We start from the raw sequence: 7,787 nt of genomic DNA on the forward strand, positions 1-7,787 counted from the left end.
TCTCTCTCTCTCTCTCTCTCTCCCTCCCTCCCTCTCTCTCTCTCTCTCACACACTTTTTTTTTGCTTCACTCTGGTGGGCAGAGGGGGGAGGGGCGGTAGTTACACTCAGTAGCACAGGAACAGAGCCGGAGGGAGAGAGAGAGAAAGAGAGCCAGTGACAACAATGTCACATTAGAAAGGTATAGTAATTATCCACAACTATTTTCGGTTGCAGATGATAAAGGATTCAGAAAGTTTATTCATGCAGGCCCATATGACAGAGAATATGCATCTTCTTTATGTTTTCATAGTTTAATTTATATTTAATTGTGTTGTGGTTTGCAGTGTTTTGTGTTGTTTTCACTTTAAATTTGTAAAAGGAAAAAGCTGAAAATTTAAATAGTTAAAAGTTGAAATGTGAATAGTTGATTTTTGTATTATATGATTTATTTATTACATTTTATGTGGAGTGAATAAATAAAAGTATATTTACGGTGGCCCCTACAGACAAAGCACATACAAACTTCAAATCACATACGAACTCTGAAGCATGTACAAACTCCAAAACACGTTAAAAACACGTACAAACTCAGAAGCACATAAAAACTCAAAACACGTACAAAAGACAACAGAAGTGCTCCAGGATGCTAGGCGCAGTGTTGAGCTTTTGTTATCTTGTGGCTACACAAGCCAGCAAGTACCAGCGACCGGATTTGGTGTGTGGTAGTAACAGGTAAATGAACTTTTTTTTTTTTTTTAATTATTTGAATATATATAAGTGCTTGTGTATAAATACACAAACAATACACACATGCTTTCAATTGTGTAATTTAAGTGATCTAGTAGCTCTGCTTTGGAAGTTCAGTTCATGCTAGAAATGTGTTTTGGAGTTTGTACGTGTTTTGTCTCTAGGGGCCACCGCATATATTTATATATAAACATATATAAATAAAACCACTTTTTTTACGTTAGTAATTCCTTTTGTGCGTAATTTTATATTATTGTTAATAATAAATTAATTAAAGCAACAAAACAACCTGAAGATCCGGTTCGGAGCCGAAAGACCCGACTCTTTTTAGTGAGTCGAACCGAAAGAGCCGGCTCTCTAAAAAGAGCCGGAAATCCCATCACTACTCCCTGCAGGTCCTCGCCGCTGCTAAAATTAAACAGAGCTCCCTGAAAGGCACAGCCAATCACACTGGCCATATTTGTCACATGACGTAGGACTCCAGTAGAGGACGTAATTTAACTCTTTCTGCTCCGCTTGGTGAATGAGATGTTGACAGATCGGTTTTTTTTTTTCTTACTATCGGGATTGTTGTTCTTTACTCGAAGAGATCAAATTATTGGTGGGGACAATTCAATAATCGCAGGATATTGGTGGGGACATGTCCCTGCCGTCCATGCCAAATCTACGCCCTTGGGTAAATGCATAGTTATAACTTAGAAATTACCACATTATTACGTTCTTATTTCCCCCTTGTTTCCCTACTATAACTTCTTTTTTACTGATCTGTAATAGAAAGCGCTACCAGAATATTTTCCTTTAGTGTTTGAAAATATACACAGCTCCTACATGAATCGTAATTATCTTTTGTCTTTGTTATACACACTTAAACATTAAATGTTACTGGTGGAAAACAAAAGTAATCATTTGGTTTAAATAGCTCTAAACCTAAAATAATCTTTTGCTGTAGTTATAGGTTATAGGGTAGAACTGGACAACCAGAGGAATACATTTTCATCCATTCTTCCCTTTTCCTAGAAAATTAACCTTTTGCAATGCACCTGATTTGCTCACAAAAACAAAGAGGAAAAATAAAAATAAAGATTTATGGTTACAAAAGTAATGATCACAGTTTGTTAGATTAAAAAAACATAAAAATCCATTTCAAAATATGCAATTAAAGAAGGATAATAAACTAAAACTTTGCTGATAGGGTATAATTACATGGCAGCAGCTCATTGACATGGTCAAGACAACTCCCTGAAGACAAAACTGAGTGTTTGAATGGTGATCAAAGGTGATTTTAATGAACCTGTCATGGTTGTTGGTGCCAATCTGTATTTCAGAAATTGCTTATATACTTGGATTTCCCCCACACAACCATCTCTAGTGCTTACAGAAAAAAGTCTGGAAGAGAGATAATACCAGTGAGCTGCACAAAAAAGCCTAAATGATGGCAGGGATTAGAGGAGAACGGCCAGACTGCTTTGAGCTGATAGGAAGGAAACAGCAACTCAACCAGCGTTTCAACCAAAGGATGCAGAAAAGTATGGGCTCAAATTGTGGTCATAAATATTTTGTAATTGTAAATCAGGATTTGTATGTGCAAAAAGAATTTGTGTGCATAAAAAAAGATTTGTGTGTGGACTTAGCCAAAAAATTACGTGTGAAACTCTGCACTCAAGTTTCAAGTTACAGTAAGTCCACACACAAATCTTTTTTACACACACACACACACACACACACACACACACACACACACACACACACACACACACACACACACACACACATTATTTTTACACATACAAATCCTGATTTGCAAGTACAAAATATTTATGACAACAATTTGAGCACATAGAAAAGGAGCTCTGGACTCACAACGCATCAAACCTTGAAACACATGAACTACAGCAGGAGAAAATCATGGGTGCCACTCCTGTCAGCTAAGAATAGAAAACTGAGGCTAAGATTAGCACAAACTCATCAAAATTAGACAAGAGAATTTGAAAAAAAAACCCCATTGCCGGTTTGGAGAGTCTCGATTTTTGCTGTGACATTTGGATAGTAGGGTTAGAATTGAGCATTAAAGCTCTTCAGGCTGTTGTTCAGTGTTGGGAAGGTTAATTTAAAAATGTACTCCACTACAGATTACAGAATACCATCCATCCATTCACTTCCACTCTTCAGGATCGCAGTGGGCCTATCCCAGCTGTTTTAGCACAAGAGGCAGGGTACACCCTAGACAGGCTGCCAGTCTGTCACAGGGCTAACACAGAGACAGAGAACCAATTTTACTCATGCCTCATACCTATGGGCAATTTAGTGTTTCCAGTTACTCTAACCCCACTAAGTACATGTCTTTGGACTGTAGGAGGAAGCCGGAGTACCCGGGGAGAACGCACGCAAACACGAGGAGAACATGATGCAAACTCCACACAGTGAGACTTTGGCCTGAAATATTGGTCAATATTGGTCGTTGTGTCCTTGGGCAAGACACTTCACCCGTTGCCTACTGGTGGTGGTCAGAGGGCCCGGTGGCGCCAGTGTCCGGCAGCCTCGCCTCTGTCAGTGCGCCCCAGGGTGGCTGTGGCTACAATGCAGCTTGCCATCACCAGTGTGTGAATGTGTGTGTGAATGGGTGGATGACTGGTTGTGTAAAGCGCTTTAGGGTCCTTAGGGACTAGTAAAGCACTTTACAAATACAGGCCATTTACCAATAAAGTGGACCAATATGGCATTGCCATATTTTCCCTTTGCATCTTTCCTGGCCTTCAGACAACAATTCTGATTGCTAAAGTACCGAACGGGACAGGCAAAAAAAGCAAAAAAAAAAAAGTAATTGAACTCAGGACCTTCTTACTATGAGGCAACAGTGCTAACCACCCGCGCCCCCATACTGCCCATGTATTACCAAATACATACACCAAAATTTATTTTGTAAAGTATTCTGTCAAGTTACTCAATGAGGGTAACGTATTCTGAATACTTTGGATTACTTAATATATTGTCATGCTTTTTACAACTACGTGAATATACTATTGCTGTTAGAGAGTTCTGGGATACCGTTGTGATAGCTCCCTCAGGACCACGACTCCAGTCAGAGTGGGGCACAGAGAGCGCTTTCCAGATATACTTTAATGAACATTAACTGATTGAACAGCAGGCCAGTAGTACAGCAACTGGCATACTCAGAGTATGGGAGTGCATGTGTGTGGTTTTTTTGCGCAGGAAGGTATACACGTGTACTATTTTTTTATTAAGATTAAAGCCCTTTAGCGTTCTGGTCAACCATTTGGTAGAGCACATTTTCAGGCCCCATATCTAACTGAGGCTTTCACTTTAATTGACCTACCTTGTTGAGTCTTTTCTACCAATTGGTTTACATCTGTAATGCCCAAAAAATCCACCAGAAGGCACTGTGAATGGAAGCTGTTGGCTCTTCTTATACCTCTCCCAACCAGGAAGTCAGAAACAAAAAAACCATCCAACATATTTTGAGTGTTTTTGATTAAACTAAGGTAGGAAGATATAATTTTCTGATATATGATAGTGTTAGAGGACTTACTAAACAGATGTATGTCACTTGACAGCATTAAAAAAGTGAAATTAATTGTTGAATAATTTTTTTAAAAAGTGGTCAACCAAACGGTTGATTTGTCCCTTTATGGTGCTAATGCTAACATAACCCAGATGTTATTAAAATTGATTATTTGCCATAAAATCAGACCACTTGACCCATTTTGTTTATCCCTTGCTATTGATAAATCACATTAAGTGTTAGCACAGCAAGAATATGCTGAAATAATTTCCTCAGTAAGTCATTTTTGTAACTTTCTGAGTTAATATTAGTAAATATTGTAAAAATCAAGAATAACATGTGGAAATCACAAATATCACAACTGATTACCTTTTAATCGAATTACAGTAGCTGGTAAATTAATATTACTAAGTTTTCAAAATTATAACTTCATATTGAACAAGTACTATATGGACACTAAAAAATTATATGGCTAAAAATCACATTGTCCTGTGGCATGATACTCATGATACCACCCACCTTCAACCACAGTGTGTTTGAGGTCATGGTTTCATATGAAGCCACAAGGGCTGGCACTCTCCACCAATATATTGCCAACAAACCAGATGAGTGTGGCTTTAAATTGTTCTGCCAAGCAAGTTCATCTGGCATCATCCACGACTTGCTGCTGTATCAATGGGGGTCCACATTCTTCAATGCTCCCCTGAGTGAAAAGGAACAGAAGCTCCATCTAAGGGGGCAAAGTTGTTAAAAACACTATGCAAACCCATAAAAGAACCCCGGCTCTTCACAGGTTTCTGCTTGGTCCAGAACTTGCACACCTCCTTGGGTGTCAGGTGCATTGGTACTGTATGACCAAACTGCACCAGTGGAGCTCCCCTGATGGCAGACAAAGACCTGATGAAGAAGGGCCATGGAGCCTGTTATTACAGGTCTGATGAAGGTCTGATTGCAATGAAATGGTTAGACAAGAAATGTGTCAACCTCCTAAACAATGCCTGTCTGTTCATGCTTCTTTCATCGGTCAAACGGTGGAGCAAAGAGTCCAATGCAAAGATCACCATTCCATGCCCATCACTCATCCGTGTATATAATTAGCATATGGGAGGAATTAAACTTTCTGATGTGCTATTACACCTGTATAAGACAAGTTATAAGTTACAAGTTAAGGAGATGGCATATTCCACTTTTCAGGTACATCCTTGACTTGAATACCTGGTCTACAAGAGGGACTGTGCCCTACTGGACCAGAAACCAATGGCTCTCAAAAGGTTTCCACCTGGCTGTGTCTGAACCAAGTTAACAAACCAGCATCTAGAGTTGGACAACCATGATCCAGCTCTCCAAGACCACAGAATAAATGTTACACTCTAAGACCCCAACGACCAAAACCACAAGCAGATGTGCTTGATTTGCACTTTTTCTATTTTATTTTTTTTAAAAACAAAACTGATTTTGCACAGTAGCATTCGAACAGAAGTGGTCTGAATGTGAGTATTTTGTGCTGTAGCACATTTTTCACATTTGCAGATGAAAAAACTATGTATTTTGTTGTTGTTTTCATTCCATCAACTGAATGTTCACTGGCATGCTACTATAAATAAACTGTATCCAATGCCCAGGCTAGTTTTTGTTATTAATTTAATTATAATTTGGCCCTTTAATTGATTTTCTTCAACTGCATTATCTAATGTATTTGTATTTGCATTACATTTTTCCATAAACGGACATCTCAACCGTTTGGTACAGATCAATATTTTAAAAACTACAGGGTCTATTGAAAATTTTTTTTTTATTAATTGTGGTTATTACCAACCCAAATCAATAAGAAATGCAAAAAAAATTTTTCCCATTAATTTTTTTTTTTTTTTTTTTTTCTTGGTGAGGACATCAAAGGGTTAAGCTTGTGTTTCTGTCATGTAGTGATTGTGCTTACCTGTAGCTTATTAGATATTAAGAAACAGATGATACGTAAAAGCAAATTTCGCCAAAGCGCTTGATAATCTTTTTTAAAAGTATGTTTTTCTTTCATAAAGAAATCTACTACATAATGTGTATTTTTTATGTCATGTGTAATTTCCATTGCAAATATTAATCACAGTTAAATTAAGAGGGGATGGCAATAAAAACTCTAGAGCAGTGATGTCATCAAGTACACTTCACTGCTTTCTCAGGAAGCACTTGATCATGGAGAAATGGCCTAACAGTCTGCAGTCTATGAACTAACCTCAGCTAACGCCAGCTAACAACATTAGCTCGGTGGTGAATAGCCCTCATTAATAGTAATAATAATAAAAAAAAAAGTCACACAGCAATAGCACATCGAAGGTACTGAAGTTTTGCCCATCTTATTCTTCTTCTGAAGTGGTGTCGGAATTTCCAAGTAAAAAAACGCATTCCTGCTCATGCACTGCTGGTTCCAGGTCCAGTGTGTAACTGACACCATCAACATTAGAGCCTCTCATTGCGCGTTTTGTTTGGGTTTCAGAATCAGAGAAAATGTATTCATCCCAGGGTTAAAAACAAAAACAAAAACAAACAAACAAAAAAAAAAAGGATCCCACAGGTTATACTGAAAACCCTGGTCGGCCACTCTCGGCCATGGGCCATATGAGTACACGCTCATCCATTCGAGCTAAACCTGTGCCCAATGTTACGGAAGAGATATATATTCTTAGTGCTTTTTTTCTGGTTATATTGTTTTATGTATTTTAATAATAAAGGCCTGTAACCAGCTGTGAGAGAGAACTAGGTCAGAGGGTGACAGGTCGACTTAGCAACAGAGGCATATTAATAAAATACAGGAAACCAGACAGAAAAAGCGGAACTAAATAACAAGGAAGGAGTTGTTTTTATCGCAACTATGTGTGACGTGTAAAGGACCAAAATAACACCTATATAATACACATTTTTTTGGCTTCTAATGCTAGAGATCTGCAAAATGGCTTTGGGCTGTGCACGTCTCTCTCTCTTCCGGAAGTTGATTGAATAAATAATTATAAACACTTTGAAGACTGAGTCGTGTTCTCTCTATTCAGTAAAAGAATCATAAAGAACTAAATTTAATACAAACTGCAATTAATCACCAAAACTGGTGAAGGGATAGAGAGGGGATAGCCTATGAAACACAAAATGACTGCCCTGTATTCCACTTATTTAAACAAAGTAACTTTATTCTGAATATCATCCATTTAAACTGTGACTGTAACGGAATACAGTTACTCATATTTTGTATTTTAACGTCCTAAGACTTGAGCTCTTTCATGGCATGCATTTTTAATATTTTTTGCTATTTTTACTGATTTTGATAGAACAGTGGCAGCATAATATCCATGTAAGTGTTTACCTGGCCCTTGTAGAGAAAAATTTTGTATTTTGGTCTAGACAACCCAAAATGTGATGTCCAAATATGTGGGCGCCGGTTCCTAGGAGGTTAAATACATAACGCTGGTACATTTAGTTACTCTCCAACACTGCTGCTAGTGGTGGTGTAATGGTGTGAGTAACACTTTCTTGGCACTCTTGGAACCACTTTCTAC

This window comes from Simochromis diagramma, unplaced genomic scaffold (assembly GCF_900408965.1).
Source record: "Simochromis diagramma unplaced genomic scaffold, fSimDia1.1 OVJJ01000304.1, whole genome shotgun sequence".
In the NCBI taxonomy this organism is placed as follows: domain Eukaryota; kingdom Metazoa; phylum Chordata; class Actinopteri; order Cichliformes; family Cichlidae; genus Simochromis; species Simochromis diagramma.